We start from the raw sequence: 27,513 nt of genomic DNA, 5'->3' as shown, positions 1-27,513 counted from the left end.
CTGACCAGGAAGGAAGGTGTTAATGAGGACTTGGCTTTTTAGAAGGGCCTCAAAGAAGAGTTGGGTGGATCAAAAGAGCATCTGTGGATGGGAGTTCTAGGCTGGGGAAAAATGAAACAGTAAATGCTTAACAAATATTATTATTATTATGTAAGCATGAACCTCCAGTTCAAGGCAGGGAAATTGAGAACAAAAGAGAGTTAAAAGGTTTGTTTGAAAGGGGTCAAAAGAACTAGCTGGGCAAAATGGGAGATGAGGTCAAATAGCTCAGAGGGAATCAGCTGCTGGAGTGCCTTGAAGTCTCTGATCAGGTGTTTCTGTTGTAGGTGAGGGCCAATGGAGAGCCCTCTGAGAATTTCTGAGGGCGAAAGAGATGTGAGCCAATCAGTTTTTTGGAAAAATGAGCAGCACAGCTATATGTCAAGTAGATTGAAGACGGGAAAGGCTGAGGTTGAACTCCATTAGGGAGGTGAAGAGACTAGATCCTGAATACTAGAGAAGAAGGAATGGCTAGTTGAAATATTGGCAAGGGTGAATCAGCAGGCCTGAAATGTAGAGTGACTGGCAGGTAAGAGGGAATGGTTTAAAATGACCTCAAGATTCTGAGCCTTTTGGACAGAGAAGGTGGTAGATTTGTGACTGTTGCTAGAAAATTAGGAAGAGGAGAGGGTTCAGAAGAGAAAATGAACAGTTCAGTTTGGGATGTATTAAGTTGAAGATGCCAGTGGGTCATCCAGATGGGGAAATATCCCAAAGGCCAGAGGAAATCTGGGAATGCACAATAAAGGAGAGGTCAGGGCTGCATAGAAATAGCACTGGATTGTTGAAACCACGTGAGCAGATGAATGTCCTGAGTGAGATAACTGAAGAACTCTAGGTTGGTTCAAGCATGTGAGATTTGTTTATGGGGAAACTCTAACATACTAACTTGCATTTGGATCTGTTCCCCTTGACCATTTGATGTTCATGCCAGCCCTACAACACTTAAGTGTTGCAGAAGCAGCATGGCATGGCGTGGCTCAATGGAAAGAGCCCAGGCTTTGGAGTCAGAGGTAATGTGTTCAAATCCCTGCTCTGCCAATTGTCAGCTGTGTGACTTCGGGCAAATCACTTAACTTCTCTGTGCCTCAGTTACCTCATCTGTAAAAAGGGGGATTAAGACTGTGAGCCCCTCGTGGGTCAACTTGATCACCTTGTAACCTCCCCAGCACTCAGAACAGTGCTTTGCACGTAGTAAACACTTAAATGTCATTATTATTATGTATATATCTGTAACTTATTTATATTGATATTTGTCTCCCCCTCTAGATTGCAAGCAGGTTGTGGTCAGGGAATGGGTGTACCAACTCTGTTGTACTGTGTTCTCTGAGTCATTATAGTATAGTATACTTACTATAATGCTTAGTATAGTGCTTTGCACACAGTAAACACTCATCAAATACCATTGATTGATTAAAGGCAGAAACTTAACTATTTGGGAGAATAGGGAAGGGGGATGGAGGAGGACAGATAATCCACCCTGATGTTACTTCAACTTTAGACGGAGGACCACACCATCAAAATAAAAACTCTGAGAGAAGTCCCCTGCGCCTTGATCATTCATTTCATTCATTCAGTTGTATTTATTGAGCACTTACTGTGTGCAGAGCACTGTACTAAGCGCTTGGGAAGTGCAAGGAGCTTACTACATCCTTCAGCTTGAATGGCTCTCAAAGCACGATTCAATATGGTGCTTGCAAAGCTACCAGAAGTAACATCATGGACCTGGGAGTCAGAGGATCTGGGTTCTAATCCTGCCTCCACCATTTGTCTGCTTTGTGACCTTGGACAAGTCTGTGCCTCAGTTACCTTATCTGTTAAGTGGGGATTCAGATTGTGAACCCCATGTAGGACAGGGACTGGGTCCAACCTGACTGAAGCAGCGTGACTCAATGGAAAGAGCACGGGCTTTGGAGTCAGAGGTCATGGGTTCAAATCCTGACCCCTCCAACTGTCAGCTGCGTGACTTTGGGTCACAACTTCTCTGTGCCTCAGTTACCTCAACTGTAAAATGGAGATTAAAACTGTGAGCCCCCCATGGGACAACCTGATCACCTTGTAACCTCCCCAGCACTTAAAACAGTGCTTTGCACATAGTAAGTGCTTAACAAATGCCATTATTATTATTATATCTTGTATCTATGCTTGTGCTTAATACAATATCTGGCACACAGTAAGTGCTTAACAAATGCCATAAAAAATACCAAAGAAAACACTGGGTGCCTAAATGGGGGGAAATGTTTCTGTGTGAAGATGAAGGATTGAAACAGCAAGGTCCAGCCAGCAGGACAGATGAAGCACCTGACAATGAGAATGACAAGCCGTAAGCTGAAATGTCCCAGAGTGATGTTGTCTGAATCTGGGGCCTGTGGCCTCTTGCAGGAGGAAAAAACTAACCCAGGAGAAGGGTCAGGGGTAACTAAGAAAACACAGAGCTAATGTTCAAAACACCCATACTCTGGTGCAGGAGTGTGGCCATGCTCAGAAAACTTTCTGTTTTCAATCAATCAATCAATCAGTTGTATTTATTGAGCACTTACTGTGTGCAGAGCACTGTACTAAGCGCTTGGGAAGTACAAGTTGGCAACATATATTTCCCTTCTGTTTGGAAGAAATACAGTTCTGATGGAGCCAGGTTCTACTTGTCAGGTATTTAGTGCTTTTGATTTTCCCAATTCTTCACAGGCCTCATGTTAATTAACAGCAGGAACAAACTGCTCCAACTTATTAAAGCAAGGAGAGGGGCTAATGATTCTTGGTTGTTGGAGGTCTATGAACCTGAATCAAAAACAAGGTTAGTGTTCCTAACAATTGGTCCTGAGCTGAACCCCAACCCTGTCAGAACAGGGATAAGGGAGACAGCAGGATTGAGTAGAGAAGTTGTGGGACTTGGAGCTGGGAGAGCAGGGTTTAAGTCCCAGCTCTGCTACTGGGCTGCTGTGAGACCTTGGGCAAGTCATTTAACCTCTCATGCCTCAATTTCCTCATCCCCTCTGGCCCCTCCTCACAATCCCTCTCAATGAGCCTCACCTCCCACAGTTCAGCAACACGTTAAAGCCAGGAGCAATTCCCCAGTAAGGTCTGTAGCAGATTTAAAAAACCCAAGCAGGGTAATATGAAAATGGTCCTGCTCGCTGCCAGTTAGGAAATGAGGAGTGAGCAGGGGAAGGTAGGGATTTCACGTTTGCCCTCAGCCAGCCCTGGATTTGAATCTTTCAACACATTCCTCATTAATTCATCAGTTCCACAGCAGGCCAGGGCTCCTGCTGACCATGTGCTCAGGCTGCCCCTGAGAAGCAGATTCATTGAAATTCCACTCATGCTCTGCAGGAGCAAGTAGATCAGGATAGCCTCGCTGCCAGAATCCAGGTCGACCAGAGAGCCTCCTGAGCCTCCCTAATCATGATCCATTACGGACCATGAGGTGGGTTTCCTTCTTAATGTGTTGCTTGTTTATTTATGTGTTTGTCAGGGAGCATCTGAGGCCAACTGGTATTTCCAGCAACAGAAAATAAAAGGAGAGCTGAGGGGAAAGAGAGCTGGCTGATGAAGAAGACTGTAAGTTCATTGTGGGTAGGGAATTTGTCTGTTTATTGTTGTATTGTACTCTCCCAAGTGTCTAGTACGATGCTCTGCACACAGTAAGTGCTCAACAAATACAACTGAATGAATGATGATGAGGTATTTCACTGGTCCATTACTGTGAGGGCCTTGCTGGCTTTCTCTGTGGCTTTCTCAGCCAATTAATTAATCATTAGTATTTACTGAACACTTACTGTGTGCAGAGTGCTTTACTACCAAGCGCTTGAGATACAAGAGTCAGTTGCCACGATCCTTGCACACAAGGAGCTTACAGGCTACTAGGGTAAGACATTCCCTTCTATGTCCAGGTGAGCTTCTTGGGTTGCCATCAGGCCAAGGCCTGGCACACTTCTTCTCCACCAAAGGGCCCGAGAGTAGATAGGGTGGGACTGGCAGAAAGGGACCATTTTGTGCCAGCCCCTCCCGTGCCATGGGGGACGTTGCGATATATGGCACACACAGCAAAACAAAAGGCACACAGCAGAACAAATGGTGTCCTGCTGAGGCCCGTGCAACCCTGATTATGATAATGGTATTTGTGCTCACTACATGTCCAGCACTTTCATTCAGTTCAATTGTATTTAGTGAGCTCTTACTGTGTGAAGAGCACTGTACGAAGCACTTGAGAGAGTACAACAATAACAAGCAGACAAATTCCCTGCCCATAATGAGAGCACTGTACCATGCACTGGTGTAGATGCAAGATATTCAGGTCAGACAATCCCTGTCCCAAAGGAGGGTCATGGTCTAAGGGGAGTGAGCACAAGTATTGAATCCCCATTTTACAGAAGAGGAAACTGAGGCCCAGAGAAGTGAACTGACTTGCTCAAGGTCACACAGCTGACCAGTGACAGAGCCAGGATTAGAGCCAGGTCCTTTGACTCCCAGGTTGTCCAATGGGGGGCTCACAGTCTTAATCCCATTTTACAGATGAGGTAACTGAGGCACAGAGAAGTCAAGTGACTTGCCCAAAGTCACACAGCTGGCAATTGGCAGAGCCGGGATTTGAAGCCATGACCTCTGACTCCAAAGCCCATGCTCTTTCCACTGAGCCACATGGCTTCTCCTGCCCAGCCTCTGTTGCTCTGCCTCCCCTCCCTGGGCCAGGAACTTCTTCATTCAGTGATATTTATTGAGCGCTTACTGTATGCAAAGCACTGTACTAAGCACTTGGGAGAGCACAATATAACAACAAACAGTCACATTCCTGCCCACAACAAGATTACAGTCTAGAGGGGAAGATAGACACTAATATAAATCAATAGGTCGATAAATTACAAATATATGTGCTGGGGGGATGGGATGGAGGATGAATGAAGGAGCAAGTAAAAGCAGCGCAGGAGAGAGTGGGAAAAGAGGAGAGGAGGGCTTAGTCAGGGAAGGCTTCTTGGAAGATATGTGCTTTCAATAAGGTTTTGAAATTGGGGAGAGCAATTATCTCTCTATGAGGAGGGAAAGCATTCCAGGCCAGAGGCAGGATGTGGGTAAGAGGTTGGCAGTGAGATAGATGAGATCTTCTGTCTTGGGTTGGGAGTTTTCAAATGCATAGCTGGCTTTACCCCTAAAACATCTTCCCTGTCTGCTGCCACTCCCACACCTCCGTTCCTCTCTGTTATCATCCCCATCTATTCCCTCCCCCTTGCCACCATCCCCACCTGCTGCTGCCCCCTCCCCTCTATCCAGAGAAGCAGGATGGCTTAGTGGTAAGAGCACAGGCTTGGGAGTCAACGGTCGTGGGTTCTAATACCGGCTCTGCCACTTGTCAGCTGTGTGACTTTGGGCAAGTCACAACTTCTCTGGGCCTCAGTTCTCTCATCTGTAAAATGGAGATTAAGACTTTGAGCCCCATGTGGGACAATCTGATTACCTTGTATCTACCCCAGTGCTTAAAAGAATGCTTGGCACAAAGTAAGCGCTTAACAAAATACCATTATTATTATTATTCCTCTCTGTTGCCACCCCCAACTCCACCATTCCCCTCTGTGGCCACCGCCATGCCACCATCCCTTCCTGCTGCCACCCCCTCACAACAGCATCCCCATCTGCTGTTATTTCCATGCACAGATCCTGCGGCTCAAGACATTTCCCCTCTGCCGTGTGTCCTGAGCCAGGGGCCTACTTCTCGATCCATCTGAAGCCAGGCCTGATCCAAGGAAGCTCTTCTGGGCCCTGATGGGATAGGCAGGAAAGGAGTGTGGAGGGGAAAGGCAGGGAGGAGTCTTAATTCTGCATCCCAGCGGGCACTCCTGGTGGAAGAGGAGTAGGTCTGCTTGCGGCTCCCGGGGCTAAAAGCGAAAGAAGCCTTAATGTCTGGATTCTCTATTTTCTTCTGACAGGGAATGACCTATTTTCTAGGTCCATTTCCCCATTTCATCTACAAAAGGATGCCAGATCAAAAAAGGGATAAAAGCCTATTGGTGATTCTTTGAGATCTTACTTAACCTAAGTTGACCTAAGACACCAGTCTTCCACCTCCCACTCTCCATCAAAGATCACCGTTTCCCACTTGGGTAACTTTTTGTGTGTTTTGCATCTCTGCCCCAGTAGTGGCAAGGATTGCTGAATTCACAATTTGGACAGGAATTGTCTGTGTAAATCTGGTTTGGCATTGTTTTAATGGATGGGACCATTGGGATGTGCTGGGCTTTATTTATTATCTTGTGCGTTTATATTCCTGTCAACCCTCCCTGCTGAAGCACTGTATCTTCTCTTTTCTCACAAGACAGACACTGCATCATATTGACAAAAGCCGAGAGGAGGAGGAAGGGACCAGGAGGCAGCAAAGGAGCCGGAACGAGGTGGGTGGAGTTGTTCACCCATGGAAGTAACTACTAGCCTGCTCTTCCCTATACCAGTTCTTGAGATGTAGTTTAGCCTGATGAAAAGAAAACAGGCCTATGAGTCAGAGGCCCTGGGTTCTAATCCCAGCTCCACTACTTGTCTGCTGTAGGACCATAGGCAAGCCATTTACTTTCTTTGTGCTTCAGTTTCCTCAACTGTGAAATGGAGATTCAATACCTGTTCTCCCTCCTCCTAAGACTGTGAGCCCCATATGGGTCATGGACTGTCTGATCTGATTCTTTTTTATCTACCCAGGGTTTAAAGTGGTGCTTATCGTATAGTAAGTGCTTAACAAATACCACTATCATTATTATTGCCATTAGGTGAGTGGAAAAGAATACTTGAGTTTTTCATGTTTCTCCCCATGCCCTTCCAGGAAGGAGAGCAGGGTGGTTAAAAGTGCCTGGAAGCTATATGCTATTTTATCTATATTTCAAAGGCTGGGACACTTTGGTTCAGCAATCAGAGATTTTTATGCCTCTCTGGACTCGGGGGGGATGATTGTGAACTAGAATTTTGAAATGGGCTGAAGTGTAGATTGCTGCCAAGGGGGAGGGAAATTAGGGTCATGTAGCATTTAGTGGAAATGTTCAATGTGATCCACTCTGGGTTTAGCCAAATGGCCTCCAATTATGTTAATGAATCACACAGCTAAATCCCCGATAATCAAACTGAAAACTTACCCCATGAGGACTTAATTTAGATGTACGGTACAGGATAAGGAAAAAGCTCTGTTAAGGATACTGTTTCTGCCCTTACCTGACCTGGAGATGTTCCTGGGACTCAGAGGACAAGCTTGGAGCGATAGCTGGCAGGCCTCAGAAACTTCTTTACTCGACCCAAAGAGCAAACTTAAAAACTGGCTGCGGTAGGGATCAAAAGGATCACTGTTCATTTTTCTCAAGTGGATGAAGCCATCTCATGTTTATTTGTTTTTCCCCAAGCGTAGGAGTTTAACAGAGTGGCTGGTAGTTCTGTGAGACAAATTCTGCCCTGATTCCCAAATTGTTCTCTGCCCCCAGACAATCAGTTAGACTCTTAAAGAGGTGACATTGCTGGGACTGTGTTGTCATGAAAGGACCCCTGAACCACCCCAAGCCTAGCCTTGCTACAAATAGCGAGGCTGCTGCTCTGCCGCTAACCTCCTCACTGTACCTCATTCTCAACTGTCCCGCCATTGAACCCCAGCCCACGTCCTCCCCCTGGCCTGGAATGCCCTCCTTCCATGCATCTGCCAAGCTAGCTCTCTTCCTCCCTTCAAAGCTCTACTGAGAGCTCACCTCCTCCAAGAGGCCTTCCTAGACTGAGCCCCCTTTTTTCTCTACTCTTCCCCATTCCCCCTGCCCCACCTCCTTCCCCTCCCCACAGCACCTGTACATATGTTTGTACAGATTTATTACTCTATTTCACTTGTACATACTTACTATTCTATTTATTTTGGTAATGATGTGCATCTAGGTTTTTTTTGTTCTGACAGCTTGACACCTGTCCACATGTTTTGTTTTGTTGTCTGTCTCCTCCTTCTAGACTGTGAGCCCATTGTTGGTTAGGGACCATCCCTATATGTTGCCAACTTGTACTTCCCAAGTGCTTAGTACGGTGCACTGCACACAGTAAGCACTCAATAAATACGATTGAATGAATGAATGAAATAGGAAGGGGCACAGATGCAGGGCCCATTCAGAGCATGGTAGCTGCTCTGCCATAGCAATTATTCATTCATTCAATTGTATTTATTGAGCGCTTACTGTGTGAAAAGCAATGCACTAAGCACTTGGGAGAGTACAATATAATAATAGACAGGTTCCCTGCGCACAATGAGACTACAGTCTAGAGGGGGAGAGCTGAGACTCAAGACTAGTAAATTGTGCCCACAGTGAGACTGGGATGGCCAACCACCCAGTTTCAGTCCGGACAGTCCAGTTTTCAGCCATCCCGTCTCTTGTTCAGTTCAGATATAGAACTAGATGCTTTCATGTCCATTTTTAATTTAGCATCCTGAGCCTCCCCCTGTCATAGCTCCTGCTGCTGAGTTATCCTCCTCAGACAACGTGCCAGACTTCACACTCACCTGGAATGGAACCAGAATCTCTGGAGCCACTGGGAAGCTCAGAGGTGCCCATGGAAAAACTCTAAGATGATGTAAAATCTGTGTGGCTCTGAAATAAATCAATGGTTATTTATTCAGCACTTACAGTGTGCAGAGCACTGTACTAAGTTCTTAGGAGAGTACAGTGGAGTTGGTAGACGTGATCCCTGTTCACAAGGAGCCTACAGTGGAGAGTTTCTATAAAGTTACCACATGAGTCAGTGTGATGTCACCGATGTCTTCTTGTCCAGGTTTCAAAGGGGCTGTCAAGGGTCGCTCTTAGGGAGACCCTGTTGGAGAAATGATTTTGGTACTTTACACTAGTAGTAAAACCAGAAAATACAAGCAATTGATGGAGGAAAATAGAAAAGCAGGGGGAGAACATTCAGTATTTGATTATCCTCACTGATGTTAAGGAGAAATAACATGGATTTTCATTCATTCAATCTTATGGATGATATAAGGAGTTTTCTTGTAATATGAGGATCCATTCTAGAAGAACTCATATTGTGGGGAAAAATCACATCCCAGTAAGAACTGTTTCAGTAGGAATTAGTGGGTCAGTGGGTTTGAAGATTCCATCCTGACAGACATTTTTCCATGTTAATTCCTTTATTGTTTAATATCCACCTCTAACTGAATGCTTAATACCCTTGTCACTCACTGCTATTTCACTGTATCAAATGTTGAAAAGTCGCCTAAGCACAAGGCCCCTTTGGGTACAGTACAGTGAGACTGGGGCAGAGGCTGCACTGCAAAGCAGCATCTGACCTTGACCAACACTGTCTCATATATACGACCATGTTACGTTATACCAGTACAGGCTCTTGTTGGGGGAACACTATCCCCCCAGTACTTCCATCCACCCAGTTTTATCCAAATGGTATAATGAAAGCACATATGGTGTTAGCCCTGGTGCTTAAACAGGAGCGTTAACTTTGGGACTGCCCCTGGGTCCGTGAATCTGGAGAGACCTTGGTGCAACCAGTCTGCAATTCAGAGCTGCCTGCCTGAGAAACTTTCATTGCCTTTGTTTCTGCTAAATAACCTTTGGTAATCCCTCCAGAATCAGCTCTAACTAGTTCTGCATTCCAATTACATCTCTCCCATGGTCACTAAGGATGGGGAAACACAGAGAAGCAGCTTGGCCTAATGGATAGAGTATGGGCCTGGGAGCCAGAAGGATCTGGGTTCTAATTCCGGCTCTGCCACTTGTCTGCTGCATGGCCTTGGCAAGTCATTTCATTCTCTGGACCTGTTACCTCATCTGGAAAATGGGGATTAAGACTGTGAGCCCCATGTAGGACAGGGACTATGTGCAACCTGATTTGCTTGTACCTACTTCAGTGCTTAGTACAGTGCCTGGCACATAGTAAGCAGCTAACAAATATTACAGTTAGTTAAGCACGGCAGATTCTATCATGAGCATACAACTGTGCCCCAGAACAAGAGTCCTCCATCCAGACCCATGTTACAGGAAGGTCATATTTGGGTTGATTCAACCATCCTTTACCCTACCTCCCCTGCAGCCTTAATGGATGGATAAAGCCCCTCTTGACTTGTCTGACTATAGATCCCTGGAAAACTCCAGGAAGAATCATTCTCCAGTCTCAGTATGCCATCGGCTTCAGAGTTCAAGTCCGATGTCATGATCCAGCTGCAGCACACAATCTCGCTTCCATCATTAACGGATCACAGTGAAACAATCGACTCATTTGCTTCTTAGAATTTCAGCTCCGTTTTCTAAATTGCTGGATTTTCCTGCTGGGGTGGATCAAAACAGGCTTAGACAACAGTGGTGGCTTTGCCTGGGAGGGACAGGATGGCTGATTTCTTCTGGTTACCAGGGCTGCCAAGCCTCAGAGCAGGAAAGTGCTCGCTGCTCTCTCTTTCTCTCCACTCCAGAACGTCAGTCGACGGAGCCCTGCAATTTGTTATTCTCCTTGCATCTGCTAAATTGAAGCGGCATATTGATGTGCTTGGTCAAATGAGAAATAGATGAGAGCTGTTTTGCACTTCAATTAAAAAAACAGGTGTTACTGTTATCATTTGAATAAGGAGCCACTACCTTCCTTCTGTTTCCTGGCAGGAGAATGAGATGTATCTCTCCTCTCCAACCTTCTGTCCCTGGGGACTCTCAGGAGCCATTTGGTCCTCAAGACACTGAAGCATTGGCTTCATAATCGATCTGATTAATAATCATTAATTGGCCAATCTGAAGCAGTGGTTTTCCTCAACTAGTCCTCCCAGCTCCTCTCTAAGTAACTATCCCAAATGGCAGTGCTGATTATTGCAGCTTAATCCATTACTTTTCTGGAGATGACACAATCACATTATATTTCATGTAACGGCAGTCCTGGAATTAATTAACATTAGCATATTTTATAGACTCTTAGTGCATTACCTGGTTTAGGGCTTTCCATCACAGAGCCTCGTCACTGTTTGGAAAAAGAATGACAACAGAGTGAGTGAACGGCTTTCCAAAACTCCAAGCTCCCCAAGAAGAAAGCCCGAGAGCCCCAGTGTGTTTAGAACTTGAAATACAGTTAGGAATCACCTTCAGAAGCCCTTACATTCTGATTCCTTCCAGGGCACTAGCTGGTCCCAAACTCTTCGGAGAATTGATTTTGAACTGCCCTTAAGGATGGGTAGCCTATTTTCCCCCCACTTTTCAGCCAACTTGAACTTCAGCTGGATGGAGACAGGGCGGGATAAGCTTAGAGCTCTTCTTGATCTCCTTAACCCAGCATGACCTCATGTGAAGAGACATCTGGTCTAACAATTTTTGGGAACTTATTCTTTCCTTGTTGACCCTGATTGAGATCGATGTACACAACCTGCTGTAAGACTCTCTGTCTCTCACATGGTCTTCCTTCTTTCCTAGCCTTGGACACTTGTCTGGGTTCCTATTGCTTAATTAGGTCCAAAGCAGCATGGGGAGGGCACCTCTACTGCTTACAATCAATCAAAGGATTGTATTTATTGAGCACTTACTATGTGCAGACCATTGTACTAAGTGCTTGGGAGAGAACAATATAACTGAATTAGTAGACATGTTTCCTGCCCACAGGGAGCCTACAGTCCAGAGGGGGTACAGATACTAATATAAATAAATTAAGGGTAGGTACTACTGGGACTGAGGAAGGGGTGGATAAAGTATGCAAATCCCAATGCAAGGGCCACACAGAAGAGAAGTGGGAGAAGAGGAAATGAGAGCTTAATCAGTAAAGGCGTCTTGGAGATGTGCTTTTTAATAAGGTTTTGAAGGTGGGGAGAGTGATCATCTGTCAGATGTGAAGAAGGAGGGTGTTCCAGGCCAGAGATGGGATGTAGGCGAGAGGTTGGTGATGAAATGGAGCACAGAAGCATCCAAGTACATCCATGAAGCAGGCTTGGACAATGGGCATTCCAGGTCACTGGCAGAGGTTCTGGATCATGAGCAATATCAAAATGCTGGTATCCTATGGGAGTTGGTGTACGCCTGAACTAAGTGGTATAATGATAAAGATAGGAAATGGTGGCCATGAATGATAGTGGCATTTGTTATGCACTAAGTTTGAGCTAGAAACTGTACTAAGCACCGGAGTAGACACAGTCCAATCAAATGAGACACAGCTTCTGTCTCACATTAGGCTCCCAATCTAAGAGAGGAGACCAATATTTAAGCTCCATTTTACAGATAAGGAAACTGAGATTTAGAGAATTTAAGTGACTTGCCCCAGCTCAGATAGCAGACAAGTGGCAGAACCAGAAGTAACATCTGTATCTCCTAACTCGAGGTTCTGTGCTCCTTCTAATAGATCACGCTGCTACCCCAGTAGTTTTAAGATTTTAGGTTCACAGGGGGTTGAAATCCTGGGTCTTGTGGCTTAAGCCAAATCCATCATCTTGGGTAGGTCCAGTTTACTCAGATTAAAGGAGTAACTGAAGTCCATCCAGTTTCTTATCCTGATCTTACTCATTTTCTCCAATCACCCACTATCTAGTTTTCCCTTTAAGGATTGGTAATCTGCTATTTCTATTGATCATGTCTCTCTGAGCCACCTTGCCTCCCCAGCTGTAGTTCCTCTCCGATCCCGACAGTGGCTGGAGTTGGGTAGAAAAGGAAGGGAGCCCATAGTCCAGATGAAAAATCACCTAGTTATGCCACTGCCAGGAACTAAGAGAAATCAGAGTGTGTTACAGGAGATCGGGAAGCAGGTCTAAGAGAAGAGTAGCTCAAAGTGCAACTCCTCTCTCTCATCTTTCGGTTTGATTTCCATGGGAACCGTGTGGTCTTTGGGGAACTTTGGGTGTATTTGCTGTAGATAATGTTTATATTCTCTAAGCTTAGAGACTGGGTCAATATAAAGATGGGCAAATGGCATATGGTGCACATGGGAAATGTGGGTGGGGCCAAGGCAGACCTTATGGACCAAATCGATCTTCTGCAAGCTAACGGCTCTGGATCACTCCGCCCAAGGCTGCTTTATAAGTACACATCCATATTTATCCACACACAATGGCTCAAGCTCTCTGCGTGCTTCTGTGAAATCAGGTGGCCTTCGTCTAAGCTGAGGTATTCAAACCCTGATGTATTGGCAACTCGCAACCTTGCTGTTGATCCCAGTCAGCAGTCAGGAGCTGCAGAGGAGCATCTGGATTTAAACTGTGACTGCCAGCCCCTTCCAGCGCAACATTTTTCTAGCACCACCCCCCTTTAACCAATCCGTAATATTTACTGAGCACCTCCTGGGTACACCCCCAGTATATTGCAAGTTTCTTATGGGTGGGGATCATGTTTTCCAATTGTATGCTCCCAAATACTTAGTACAGTGCTCTGCACCCATTAAGTGCTCAGTAAACACCACAATTTATTGCACAGCACTTGGGAGAATGCAATAGCATAAGAGACATGATCCTTGTCCTCAAGCTCACAAGAGAGACTGACAGCCTCAAGCTAATTATAAATGGTTGGAGCTGAGAAAGAAAAAAATGCAACAACTGTTGAGACCAGGAGTATGAAAGGATAAATACATAATTGAAAAGTTACTGTAAGTCAAGAATTTGTATAAACCCTAATTGTAGGACTATAGGACCCACATGTATCATCATCATCAGTGGTCTTTATTGAGCACTTACTATGTGCAGAGTACTGTACTAAGTGCCTGGGAGAGTACAATACAACAAAATTGGTAGACAGGATCCCTGCCCACAGTAAGCTATTATCAGATATCATCAGGGGTGCATTGTTCAGGTATCTCTGGTATTGGAAAGAGCATCAGGAGACTTGGGTTTTATTAATATTGATAATAACATTAGTATTAACCACTTAACATATAGCCCAGTTCTGCCTATTTGGGCTAGCATCAGTGTGAAGGTTTTTTAACTGAAAGGCAACCTAGTGTGTACTGTGAGGAGAACAGTTCTAGCAGAAATTAATAATAATAATAATGGCATTTGTTAAGCACTTACTATGTGCAAATCACAGTTCTAAGTGCTGGGGAGGATATAAGGTGATCAGTTTGTCCCACAGGGGGCTCACAGTCTTAATCTCCATTTTACAGATGAGGTAACTGAGGCACAGAGAAGTGAAGTGGCCTGCCCAAAGTCACAAAGCTGACAATTGGCAGATCTGGGATTTGAACCCATGACCTCTGACTCCCAAGCCCGTGCTCCTTCCACTGAGCCAAGCTGCTTCTCAATAAGCTGGCCAATGTAGGCAGTAAGACCCACAGTGGCTACCAAGGCAGATTCCTTTGGGGTCTCGCCATTTCAGCGTGGCATCAGTTCTGTGCTGCAGTCACATGGGCTGTAACTGTCTCTGGCATGCTACCAAACTTCCATATACCCAGTAGCATGGCCTAGGGAGGCAGGATGGCCTAGTGGATAGAGCATGGACCTGGGGGTCCAAAGCACCTGGGTTCTAATCCCGACTCCACCGATTGTCTGCTGTGCGACCTTGGCCAAGTCATTTTACTTCCCTGTGCCTCAGTTGCCTCATCTGTAAAATGGGGATTAAGACTGTGAGCCTCATGTGGGACAAGGACTGTGCCTTGTTTCTACTCCATTGCTAGACACATAATAGCTTAAATGCCATTATTATTATTATTATTATTATTAATAATACCCTTGAAACATACTGCTCTTCTGCCCACCCTTCGGTCATCCCGCCCTAGTGGAACACAGCTTGCGGGAACGAAAGAGCATGAGTGGCACCACCCAGTGCCTGCCCTCAATTCCCATTAGCTGCCTCAGGTCCTGATGAGCCCTGATCACGGCTCCTCAATCAATCATATTTATTGAGCACTTACTGTGAACAGAGCACCACACTAAGTACTTGGGAGAGTACAACAGAATTGGTAGACATGTTTCCTGCCCACAGTGAGTTTACAGTCTAGAGGAGAGACAGACATTACTGTAAATAAATTACAGCTATGTACATAAGTGCAGTGGGGCTCCTCCCTCGTTCCTGACAGGAGACTCTACTTGGAATGATCAGAGTCAAATGTCGATTGTCTGTCTGACTCAGAGTTCCCTTCAGCAGCATGTGATGTAATTGATTGTCTTTAAGCGTTGATCAACTAATTGTTTTGGATTAAAATCTGTCTTGACTAAACTATTAATTGCTTGATTGGAAAATCCAAAGAAAGCAGAACTAGAAATGGACAAAACTCTTTCCTAGGACCTTGTCAGACATGCCGAGTTGTTTATATCTCCAGAGCAGTCTAACAGAGATACTTATCCTAATAGATTTGTTAAACAGCATTAAAGATTTTGGGGTTTAAAAAGCAGTTTGTACTAGAAGAAGGGGATACGAGCAATGAGTAGCTTGTGTCCTGTCCCTTGTGACACATATGAATTACTCTTCTCCATCTTTCCACTCTTTCACCAGCAAACTTCCTATTGCAGTTCAGTGTTGTCACCATTGGTCAGTAGCCGTCCAGAGAATGGATTTGATTAACCCCGTGAATTGGGGGTTTTTGGACCTTGGGTCCAAAAGGAGCAGGAACAAAAATCCTGAAGCCAGTCCAATCCATTGGTCCACATACAGACCAATAGACCCCTTCTAGACTGTGAGCCCACTGTTGGGTAGGGACCATCTCTATATGTTGCCAACTTGTGCACTTAATACAGTTCTCTGCACACAGCACTCAATAAATATGATTGATTGATATAGCACCACTGAAAACAATTAGTTTTGTGGTGCCCCCTGGCTTCCTCCCTGCTAGAGGCCATCTGTGATAGATAGGGCTCAACATGCCTTCTGAGTCACCTAGAAATCGGTTCCTCTGAGGAGCAGAAAGCCCTTCTTGGGCCTGGGGTCCTGGAGATCACAGCAGAACAGAATCTGTTCACAGGTGCCGCAGAAACTGGAGTTGAGCAAATGGCTCAGTGTCACCCAGAACCCTGGGGGAGCAGGTGTGTGAATGGTCCCCAAACAGTTTGATAGACGACACCCGAACCCGAGTGGGATACAAACCCAGCTAGCTCTGGAAGAAATGAATTCCTTCAGTTCCTCATTCATCCCTCGAAACGAAAGCGAAAGCCAGAGCAGATAAGGCCAGTGATAGCCAACCATCACTCAGCAGGCCAATGCGGGAACACAGGTGACCCTAAGAATCCCAGGGCAATTCAGCCCTTTGGCCCTGGTTCTGGAATGTTTCTTCACAGTTAGATTTCAAGCAGTTTGCTGGTCCACGGGCTATGTACCTGAAGGTTCTTGAGGAAGAGGTTAAGCCACCTGGCAAAGGAGAAGCAGCATAGTATAGTGGATAAAGCACGAGCATGGGAGTCAGAAGATCATGGATTCTAATCCCAGCCCCGCCACTTGTCTGCTGTGTGAACTTGGGCAATGCACTTCACTTCTCTGTGCCTGTTACCTCATCTGTAAAATGGGGATTTAGACTGTAAGCCCCACGTGGAACAACCTTATTTGCTTGTATCCACCCTGGTGCTTAGTACAGTGCCTGACAGTAAGTGCTTAACAAATACCATAATTATTCCACCCACCCACAGCCTAAACTGTAAATTTGTTGGGGGCAGGGAATGTTGTTGTACTATACTTTCCCAAACACTAGTACAGTGCTCTGCACACAGTAAGCACTCAATACATGCGATTTAATTAATGAAGGTATCTACCAGATAAACTGAGCTTATGGACCTTCTGACCACTGGACAACTCCTCCTCTTTAATGTCAGTGGAATAACATGGGAGAGACAAGAGGATCCATTCCCCTAGGAATGATGGGAAAATACGACTGGGGTGAGTCTGGAAAATTTAGGCCACTTCTGGAAAAGAGATACTTTCCTCACAACTTCTCCTAAATAGCATAACCAGAGGCTTCTCTGCCCTGGTGTTGAAGCCTGTTATCTTTGACTCGGGGAAACCATCTGCCCTAGAAATAATGCCACGTGTAAATGAGAACAGAAAAATCTCACAGGAGGAAATCTCCTCTGCCATGGGAATCAACTTTAGCATATGCTGTTGGGTCTTTTGTGTCATGGTGCCCTCGGTGGGAAGCCAAGTCCTTCTCAATGTAAAGCTATCTTTGAGTGTTATGGGGATGTCTGATGTTTAAAATATCACCACCTCCTCCTTCTCCTTCATCTCCTCCTCCGTCCTTCACTTTTTCCCCTCCTCTGGCCCCTGACTGCCCCCTCCCAGGTTATAACAAGGAAAAGATTTCTGCAGTACAAGGTTTGGGCCAGATGTTGTTCACACATGTTAATGCATGAAATTTTAGAGGAGGGATTTTCTGTTCCTTCTTCTTTGGGAGCATTATTTCTCATGTTCAGCAAACACACCCAAGATGGATGGAAGATCCAATTTCTTGGGCAGAACAAAATTATCCCTGGGTTAGCACTGGTGGGAAAACAGGGGTCTAGAACATGGTTTCCTGTGACCTGATTCTCCTTGTAAAGGCCAGGTATAGAATGAACAGGCTTTGTCTGTGGAGTTTATGCATTATGGTAAGGAAGATAAGGAAATGTGGGAAGAAAGGAGAGGGAAGGCTGGTCTCTCTCACTTTCTGAGCTAACCCCAGATTTTACAGAGTTCGTGACAGGCCAAAATACCTTAAATTTTCTGTCCTTACTCCCTGGCTTCCCTATGCCCTGCTAATAGTAGTAGTAATGATAATAATGATAATAATAATAAATTGTGGTATTTGTTAGCCAGTCATTTAACCATGCTAAGTACTGGAGTAAATTTAATGCAATCAGATCAGAAATAGTCCCTGTCTCATGTGGGGTTCACAGTCTAACGAAAAGGTATGTATTTAATCCCCTTTTTACAAAGGAGGATACTGAGGCAGAGAGAAGTGAATGCCTTGAGAAAGGTCATGTAGCTGACAAGTGGCAGAGCTGGTATTAGAACCCAGGTCTCCTCACTTCCAATCCTAAACTCTTTCCACTAGGCCATGCTATTCGGGGTGGAGGAAAGGGTTTGCTCTCCTTTGTCACCAAATGATGTAGCTTCTAGGAGACACCCCACTTAGACCCAGGTAAGAAAATGGGAACTATTGGAAAATATGTTCAACTCTAACAAATCATCAAAAAATCGAGCAACTAATGGTTTAAATCCTGGCTCTGCCATTTACCTGCTTTGTGACTTTGGGCAAGTCTTTAAACTTCTCTCTGCCTCAATTTCCTCATCTGTAAAATGAGGGTTCAGTATCTGATATATTGTAGTCTCCCTAGGGTTTAGAACCTTGCTCTGCAAACAGTAAGCACTCAATAAGAGAAACAATGTGATGTATCGGACAGAACATGGGCCTGGAAGTTAGAAGGATCTAGGTATTAATCTCAGCTCTGCCATTTATCTGCTATGTGACCTCGGGCTATTCACAAGCGTTTAGTACAATGCTCTGCACACAGTAAGCGCTTAATAAATATGATTGAATGAATGAATGAATCTTCTTTGTGTTTCATTTACCTCATCTGTAAAATGTGGACTAAGACTGTGAGACCCATGTGCGACATGGACTGTGTTCAATCTGATTACCCCAGTGCTAAGTACAGTGCCTGGTACATAGGGCTTAACAAATATCATAGTAAATGAATAAATAAATAAGATTGATTGATCGATCAATTGATTGATTGTCCTCCCTCATACTTAAACTGTGATCCCCATGTGGGACAGCCACTTGACCAATCTGAGTATCTTTAATCAGCATTGAATACTGTGTTTGGCATATAATAAAGCACTTAATCAATCAATGGTATTTATTGAGTGCTTATTGTATGCAGAGCACTGTCCTAAGCACTTGGGTGCTAAGCACTTGGGAAAGTACAATGCAACAGAATTAGCAGATATGTTCCCTGCCCATCACAGGTTTACAGTCTAGAGGGGGAGATGGACATTTCAAATGCAACAGTAATAATAATAATAGTTAATAAACATTAACCATTCAAGGCTGTCAACATTGGGCCAAGTGTCCAACTGAATCCCCTCACTCTCGGCTTTGAGGCTGTCATCACCTCACCGCCTCCTACTTCACCTCCTTTCTCTCCTTCTACAGCCCAGCCCGCACCCTCCACTCCTCTGCCGCTAATCTCCTCACCGTGCCTCATTCTCGCCTGTCCCACCATCGACCCCCAGCCCACGTCATCCCCCGGGCCTGGAATGCCCTCCCTCTGCCCATCCGCCAAGCTAGCTCTCTTCCTCCCTTCAAAGCCCTACTGAGAGCTCACCTCCTCCAGGTGGCCTTCCCAGGCTGAGCCCCCTTTTTCTTCTCCTTCCCATCCCCCCCACTGTCCTACCTCCTTCCCCTCCCCACAGCACCTTTATATATTGTTTGTACAGATCTATTACTCTATTTTGCTTGTACATATTTTCTATTCTATTTATTTTATTAATGATGTGCACTTAGCTTTAATTCTATTTGTTCTGACAACTTGACACCTGTCCACATGTTTTGTTTTGTTGTCTGTCTCCCCCTTCTAGACTGTGAGCCCGTTGTTGTGTAGGGACTGTCTCTATATGTTGCCAACTTGTACTTCCCAAGCACTCAGTAAAGTGCTCTGCACACAGTAAGAGCTCAATTAATACGATTGAATGAATGAATGAATGAATCTAGGATAGATAGTTATCACTCTAACACTGCTCTTGGGTCACTGGAAAAACAATGTCAAAGCTGGATCATCGTCCAATGCTCACACTCAGCCGCAGCTACAAGGATGAACAGGGAAGCAGAGGGAGCAGCAAGCAGCAGAGAAAAATAAGCAGGATTTGGGAAAAGAGCACAGAGTGGAAACCTGGGGAGGGGGCAGAGGTCCAGGGGAGGAGAGGGCAGGGTAGAGGGAGAGAGGAGTGAATAGAGTTTGGTGTTTACCCATAATGGAAATTCCTTCAGTGATATTTGCCAATTACCTAATGTTTTCAGGCATATTTGGGAGGGGTGGGGTAAAAGTAAAAAATGCAGTCCCTGCCACTGAGGAGTTTATGGTACTAAGCTACTTCCCACAGGTAAGGGAGGGAAGTAGGTGGGTTGGGGAGAGACACAGGAAATGGCAAGGCAGGTGGGTTGTACCAGTGGCCAGTATCCTTGGAAAAAGGAAGAGAGTGGAATGAATCATGGTCAGAGGGCAGAAAGAGATGCAGACTCAGGTGGGAAAAGAAGAGGCTGGGGTAGATCCTACAGGGGCCAGGGCGGGGGGCACTGACCTCAGCGGCCCAAGTAGCAAACCCTCCCACTCTGGCATGGGAAAGAGGATGGCATGACTCCGTGAGGTTGGGGCAGGCAGGGGGCAGAGGGACCACCCCTGCTCCCCTCAAATATGCCCACTTCCCACTCCCCTCAACCTAGGTCCACCTCTCCAAACTCCTCCCCCTGCAGCTCATCACTGTTTTGTCTTCTCTATCTTTTTGTCTGAGTCGGTTCTGCCTCCCTCTGTTCACTTCCTGCCTCACTTGGCCTCTTCCTTCATCTTCTTGTTTCAGGCTTCCTGAGCCGCTGAGGTGCTTGCTGAGCTTCCCAAGGTCTTGTGGTTTGGAGGACAGTTTCCTGTTTGTGGGGGTGGGTGGGGGTAGAGGTCTGTACTTAGGCCAGAAGCCAACCAAGCAAGGGAGTGAGGGGCAGACTCAGACCCTCCTGCTCTTCAATGCCCCCTTTATCAGAGCCTATGCTGTACTCTGCCCTTCTCCCCAAGGCCCACCCTATCATCTGTCCCCACCAGTGGCCTAGACAGTCTCTCTTCCCCTTTGCTAATGACTGGCTTCCTGACCCCCTCACCAACAACTCTGCCAGTTTTCCTCCTCATTTGGGTTTCTTTCGCTGCGCCCTATCTCCTTCCCACCACTTTCCACCTTCTGCTCATCCTCTGCCTCCTGTCCAACTCCCATCGGCTTCACGCCCTCTTATAATAATAATAATAATAATGATGATGGTATTTTTTAAGCACTTATTATGTGCAAAGCACTGTTCTAAGCGCTGGGGAGGTTACAAGGTGATCAGGTTGTCCCACGAGGGGCTCACAGTCTTAATCCCCATTTTACAGATGAGGTAACTGAGGCACAGAGAAGTTAAGTGACTTTCATTCATTCATTCAATCGTATTTATTGAGCACTTACTGTGTGCAGAGCACTGTACTAAGCGCTTGGGAAGTACAAGTTGGCAACATATAGAGACGGTCCCTACCCAACAGCGGGCTCACAGTCAAGACTTGCCCAAAGTCACACAGCTGACAGATGGCGGAGCTGGGATTTGAACCCATGACCTCTGACTCCAAAGCTCGGGCTCTTTCCACTAAGCCACGTTGCTTCTCTTATCATCCCCAAGGTCACCCCCCTATTTGTCTCTGCTTCTCATCCCCACCCCCGCGACTCCCCCAACCACCTTGCCTCCTCACCTCCGGCTGCCTCCCCACCCTCCGTTTCCTCACCTTTATGATGATAGCAGCACCTTCACAGTGGAATCAAGGCTTTATCCGAGTGATGACGGTGATTCTCTGATGTTTGGTGTTTTGCTTGTTGGCAAGCCACACCTCACTTAACTGTCAGTTTAACCAACGATTGAACTCTAACTTTAAACTTCAAGCTGAACACTAACCTGAGCCCTAACACATTTCTTTACGAGATCGATTTTGTTGATAATTAAACTTCGATTTTTGACACTGTTGAGCCAATATTCTTGTGAATGTTTGACTGTTAACTGTTTGATTTCCCACAATTTGTCCTGAGGCCAATTCCTATTACCCAGAAAGTACTTACATCCCGCTCCACTAATCTAATGAATGTGATTAACAGCTCTCTGGAATAGGACTTGAGATCCTGAAACCTGAAGTTGGTAAAACTGTTGTCTGTCTCCATTTCTAAAGGGTTGATGATCAGTTTCCACTTGTTAGGCACCCTTGTTACCTTTTTAATAACTTTGGCATTTGTTAAACATAATAAATGTTAAGTACTAGGAAAGATACAAGATTATCATGGAGAACACAATCCCTGTCCCATATGGGGCTCACAGTCTAAGCAGGAGGGACAATAAGCATTTAATCCCCATTTGGGGAAGCAGTGTGGCTTGGTGGGAAGAACCCGGGCCTGGGACTCAGAGGACCTGGGTACTAATCCTGGCTCTGCCATTTCTCTGCTGTGTGTCCTTGGGCATGTCACTTGACTTCTCTGGGCCTCAGTTACCTCATCTGTAAAATGAGGATTAAATCCTACTCCCTCTTACCTAGACTCTGAGCCTCAATGCGGGATAGAGACCGTGTCCAAACTGATAACCTTGTACCTTCCCCAGCACTTAGAACAGTGCTTGTTAGATAGTAAGAGCTTTACAAATGCCATATTATTTTACAGATGAGGAAATAATAATAATAATAATTATGATATTCGTTAAGCGCTATTTGCCAAGCACCGTTCTAAGCACTGGAGTAGATACAAGGTAATCAGATTGTCCCACGTGGGAATCACAGTAACTGGAGTACAGAGAAGTTAAGTGACTTGTCCAAGGTCACACAAAAGACAAGTGGCAGAGTTGAGACTAGAATCCAGGACTCTTGACTCTTAGGACTGTGATCTTTCCATTAGGCCATGCTACTTCTCACCACCAACTTCCCTCATCTGCAAAGGATGGGAAAGAGCTATTCAGATGGTCTCTATCTTTGCTAGGTGTTTTGGAGTAGGTGTGTGGCAAGAGAGAAATCTCAGACTTTTGGCATCAACTACTTTAACCTTGAGCATTCAGTGACATTAAGCTTCCTCCAAGGGTGAAGAAGGAAGTGTTTCCCAAAGTTTACTATGAATATTTAAAACAGAAAATAGGGGTGACATTAAAATGAGGTTAGTGAAACTGACAAAGAAAATTGGAACTCTCACCACACATGAGTAAAGAGAGAACAGCAAATGATTGGGAAAATTTTTGCAGTCAGCACGCACACACGGCACTCAGAAACCAATCTCTTCGAAATCAACTTGACAGATGGATGGCACTGATTTTTTTTTGTATGTGCAGAAAAATGATAGATCTTCAGCACTGAATTTGTCAGACAAATGGGAGCACCATTAACTCATTGCAGAGTTAAGAATTAGAAAGCCGAGCCAGAGTACTATAGCAATAAGAGTGAAGAGGCAAGAAGTTGAGTGGTATTTCATTAAGTCGCCAAAAGAAATGGTAATGTCAACTGCGTCTCCAGCAGACAAACAAATTGGCTGCATCTGCAGAAGCAGAAGGAGACCCTATATGTACAACAGAGATGGATATCGCTGGGGAAGAGAGATCTGTGCTATTTCCATTAAACTTTTAAAAACCTCTTCAGAGTATGACTATCCTGAATCTAGTGGTCGATGTGAAGACCAAACAGGCAGATCCACCTGAGAGCAATCAAATGGAGAGAACAGAGGAAGAGGATATCAGGTCTTTGGAAGAAAGTTACTAAATCAGACCCAAGTATCAAATTGCATTTATGAATTAAGCATTTGTGCACATGTAATAATAATATTTAAGTGCATGTGTAATAATAATAATATTAATATTTGTTAAGTGCTATGTGCCAGGCAGTGCACTAAGCACTGGGGTGAATACAAGTGATTGGGGTTAGACAGAGCCCCTGTCCCACGTGGGGCTCACAGTCTCAATCCCCATTTTACAGATGAGGTAACTGAGGCTTAGAGAAGTGAAGTGACTTGTCCAAGGTCACAAAGCAGACAAATGGCAGAGGCGTGATTAGAACTCATGCCCTTCTGACTCTCAGGCCCACACTCTTTCCACTACACCACGCTGCTTCTCCAGCTGTCTGAAAGGAAATCAGCAGGGCGGTGCCTGATGAAAATTAGCGGTTCTAAAGGAAATTAGAATGGGGTCGCAAAAGAAATTGAGAACACTCTGACTCTTCTTTCTCCTCTCTTTTGGCATGGTTTCACATGACTTTGAGGAGAACCTGGAGGTATATTTGCCTTTGGCAGGCTGTCCCCTGTGGTCCCTTTGTTTTGATAGGAGAGGGTGGGGGCTGAAGGAAAAAGTAGGAAAGGAAGGGTGGGAATTTACTGGGTGGACATGGGACTGGGAGTCAGGAGATCAGGTTCTCATCCTAACTCTTCTCCTGGCCTACTGAATGACCTCCGATAAGTTCCTCAACCTTGCTGTTCCTCAGTTTCTTCACCTGTAAAATGGGGATAAGATGCCCACTCTCTCTTGCGACCCTTGTGTATGACAGGAACCGCGTCTGATGATTTCTTGTGTTCGACCCAATGTTGAACACAGGGCTGGGCAGAGGGTCAGTGCTTAAACTCTTAATGAATTAATATAGACAAGGTCACTGCAAATGAGCAACATAGCATGGTGGATAAAGCCTGGGAGTCAAAAGGTCATGGATTCTAATGTCGGCTCAACCACATGTCTGTTGTGTGACCTTGCAAAGATTCTCTGTGACAGTTCGCTCACCTGTAAAGTGGGGATTGAGACCATGAGCCCCACATGGGACAGGGACTGTGTCCAAATCGATTTGCCTGTATCCACCCCCGCACTTAGTACAGTGCCTGGCACATAATAAGCACTTAACAAATACCGTCATTATTATAAATGCCAAGATTGCAGGCTAGAGAGAATAATTCAGCCTCTTGGCTTTTAAAATCAACAGGGAAGATTAGGGAATTATTATTTCAGAAACCAACTTTCCCCCTCTCTGATCCCTTCCATTGTCCCCACCTACTCTCACCCTCATCCTGCTCTTCTTCCCACAGTTCTCCATGGGGCAAAGGGAATCCAAGCAACCATCTATAGCAGATAAGCTCCCAGTTCCTCAAGCTCCCTCTAGACTGTAAGCTTAATGTGGGCAGGGAATGTGCCTACCAACTCTCATATCCCGTACTCTCCAAAGCACTTAGTACAGTGCTCTGCACGTGGTAAGTGCTCACAAAATATGATTGCTTGATTAATTCCCTCAATGCCAAATGGAATTTTAGTCTCTGAGTGGTAGATCTGTGCCAGTTTGCAAGGCTTAGGTATTGGGATATGAAACAGAGTAAGGATAAATGATCCTGGCTTTTGAGCATAAAGGTTAAAGTAACTGAATTTTCTGTCTTCTCTCTTTGCCAAAAGTGTCACCCCCATATTGCCTTGAATAATTGCTTTGGAATGCCAATCAAATTAAAATAATTATGAAATCAGAGGCTTTCCAGCCTTGGCCCTCATTTCTCCTGGGAGAATTAGGGAAATAGTCATGCATGAAGTGATATTGGATGGGTCTTCTACATATTCCAGTGAGTGGCTGATATTTAACTTCAAAGTCCATAAAAAATTTAAAGAATCACTAAACACTAAGCAAAAATACAAACGGATTTCTCGGCCCTCAGTGAAATTATTGAAGCAATAAAGAATCAAGCTCTTGCAGATGAGACTGCAGTCTGAGCCCCGTGGAGCAAATCAATAATGCCATACTTCTTGCCAGGATCAAAATCTGTGTGGAAATACCTGCAAAGTGAAAGGAGAATGGGTTCGTCTCAGTGAATCAGTGGGTTGGACCGTGCAATGTCATCGTCTTGCTTGAGAATTCAAGAGCTAAGAAAGTGTTCAATCAACATACAGGGCCACCGGTTATTTGGGAGGTTAATTAACCTGTTCTCTGAGGGAGGAGGATTCTACAGAGGGCAATAGAGGCAGAAAGCGAAAGCATAAACTGGCACCACCCTCATCATCATGTGAAAACAGTTGGACGTGGCTCCTCTAGGAGCTGGGATACTTCAGTTATGGAGCAAGCGGAAACTATCCCTTGCCTTTGAGGAACGGAGAGTCTGACTGTTTCCAGGTAGAAAAGGAAGAGCTGTCTGTGATGTAGTGGATAGAGCATGGGCCTGGGAGTTGGAAGGTCATGTGTTCTAATTCCAGCTCTGCCACTTGTCTGCTGTGTGACCTTGGGGAAGTCGCTTCATTTCTCTCTGCCTCAGTTACCTCATCTGAAAAATGGGGACTGGGACTGTGTCCAACCCACATGGGACAGAGACTGTGTCCAACCCCATTTGCTTGAATCCATCCCAGTGCTTAGTACAGTGCCTGGCACATAATAAGCGCTTAACAAATACCACAATTATTATTATTAAAGTCCAGAAAAGATCAACTTTTGGATCTGATCCCAGGAGGTCCCAGATGCTGCCCACCTTTGCTGGATATGAGAAGCAGGGGATGGGTGAGGAAGAAGGATGGCCCAGGACCCATTATACTGAAGCTGTACTGTTTGGTAAGGGACAGGGCTCTATGTCTTCCACTCAGCTCCCCAGCCTAGCTGTTTGCCATCGCAGCTCCAAGCATGAGGCCAGAAAAAGCTTCCAGTAAGTGCTTAACAAATTATTATTATTATGGTTTTGTTAAGCACTTGTTATGTGTCTAGCACTGTTCTGAGCACTGGGATCGATGCAAGACAATCGGGTCGAACACAGTTACTTTCCCAAATGGGGCTCATAGTCTAAACAGGAGGGAGAATGGTTCTCCAAACTCTTTTTTATTATTATTCTTTGTGGTATTTTCAAGAGCTTACTATGTGTCAGGCATTGTACTAAGCGCTGGGATAGATAATGAGGAAAGAGAGGGTAAAGGAGCTGTAGCACTCTTCATCCACCTGAATGTTAATCTTTGCTTAAACGTTGAAAATAATAATGATAATGACATTTACTAAGCGCTTGCTATGTGCAAAGCACTGTTCTAAGTGCTGGGGAGGTTACAAGGTGATCAGGTTGTCCCACGGGGGGCTCACAGCCTTACTCCCCATTTTACAGATGAGGGAACTGAGGTGCAGAGAAGTGAAGTGACTTTCCCAAAGTCACACAGCTGACAAGTGGCAGAGCCGGAATTTGAACCCATGACCTCTGACTCCAAAGCCTGGGCTCTTTCCACTGAGCCACGCTGCTTCTCTAAGAAACAGTAGGAGAGGCATGAGGTGGCAAGGGTATATGAAGTCCGGGCCAATGTTAAACCAAATAGTTGGAACAACAACCCCCTTTTTCCTCTCCTCCTCCCCATCCCCCCTGCCTTACCTCCTTCCCCTCCCCACAGCCCCTGCATATGTGTTTGTACAGATTTATTACTCTATTTATTTTACTTGTACATATTTACTATTCTATTTATTTTGTAAATGATGTGCATCTAGCTTTATTTCTATTTGTTCTGACAACTTGACACCTGTTCACATGTTTTGTTTTGTTGTCTGTCTCCCCCTTCTAGACTGTGAGCCCGTTGTCAGGTAGGGACCATCTCTATATGTTGCCGACTTGTACTTCCCAAGTGCTTAGTATAGTGCTCTGCACACAGTAAGCGCTCAATAAATACAATTGAATGAATGAATGAATATGTTTGTACAGATTTATTACTCTATTTTACTTGTACATATTTACTATTCTATTTATTTTTTAATGATGTGCATCTAGCTTTATTTCTATTTATTCTGATGACTTGACACTTGTCCACATGTTTTGTTTTGTTGTCTGTCTCCCCCTTCTAGCCCGTTGTCCGGTAGGGACCATCTCTATATGTTGCCAACTTGTACTTTCC

The sequence above is a fragment of the Tachyglossus aculeatus genome, chromosome 21, assembly GCF_015852505.1.
Source record: "Tachyglossus aculeatus isolate mTacAcu1 chromosome 21, mTacAcu1.pri, whole genome shotgun sequence".
NCBI lineage: Eukaryota > Metazoa > Chordata > Mammalia > Monotremata > Tachyglossidae > Tachyglossus > Tachyglossus aculeatus.
Note: the sequence above shows the minus strand (reverse complement) of the source record.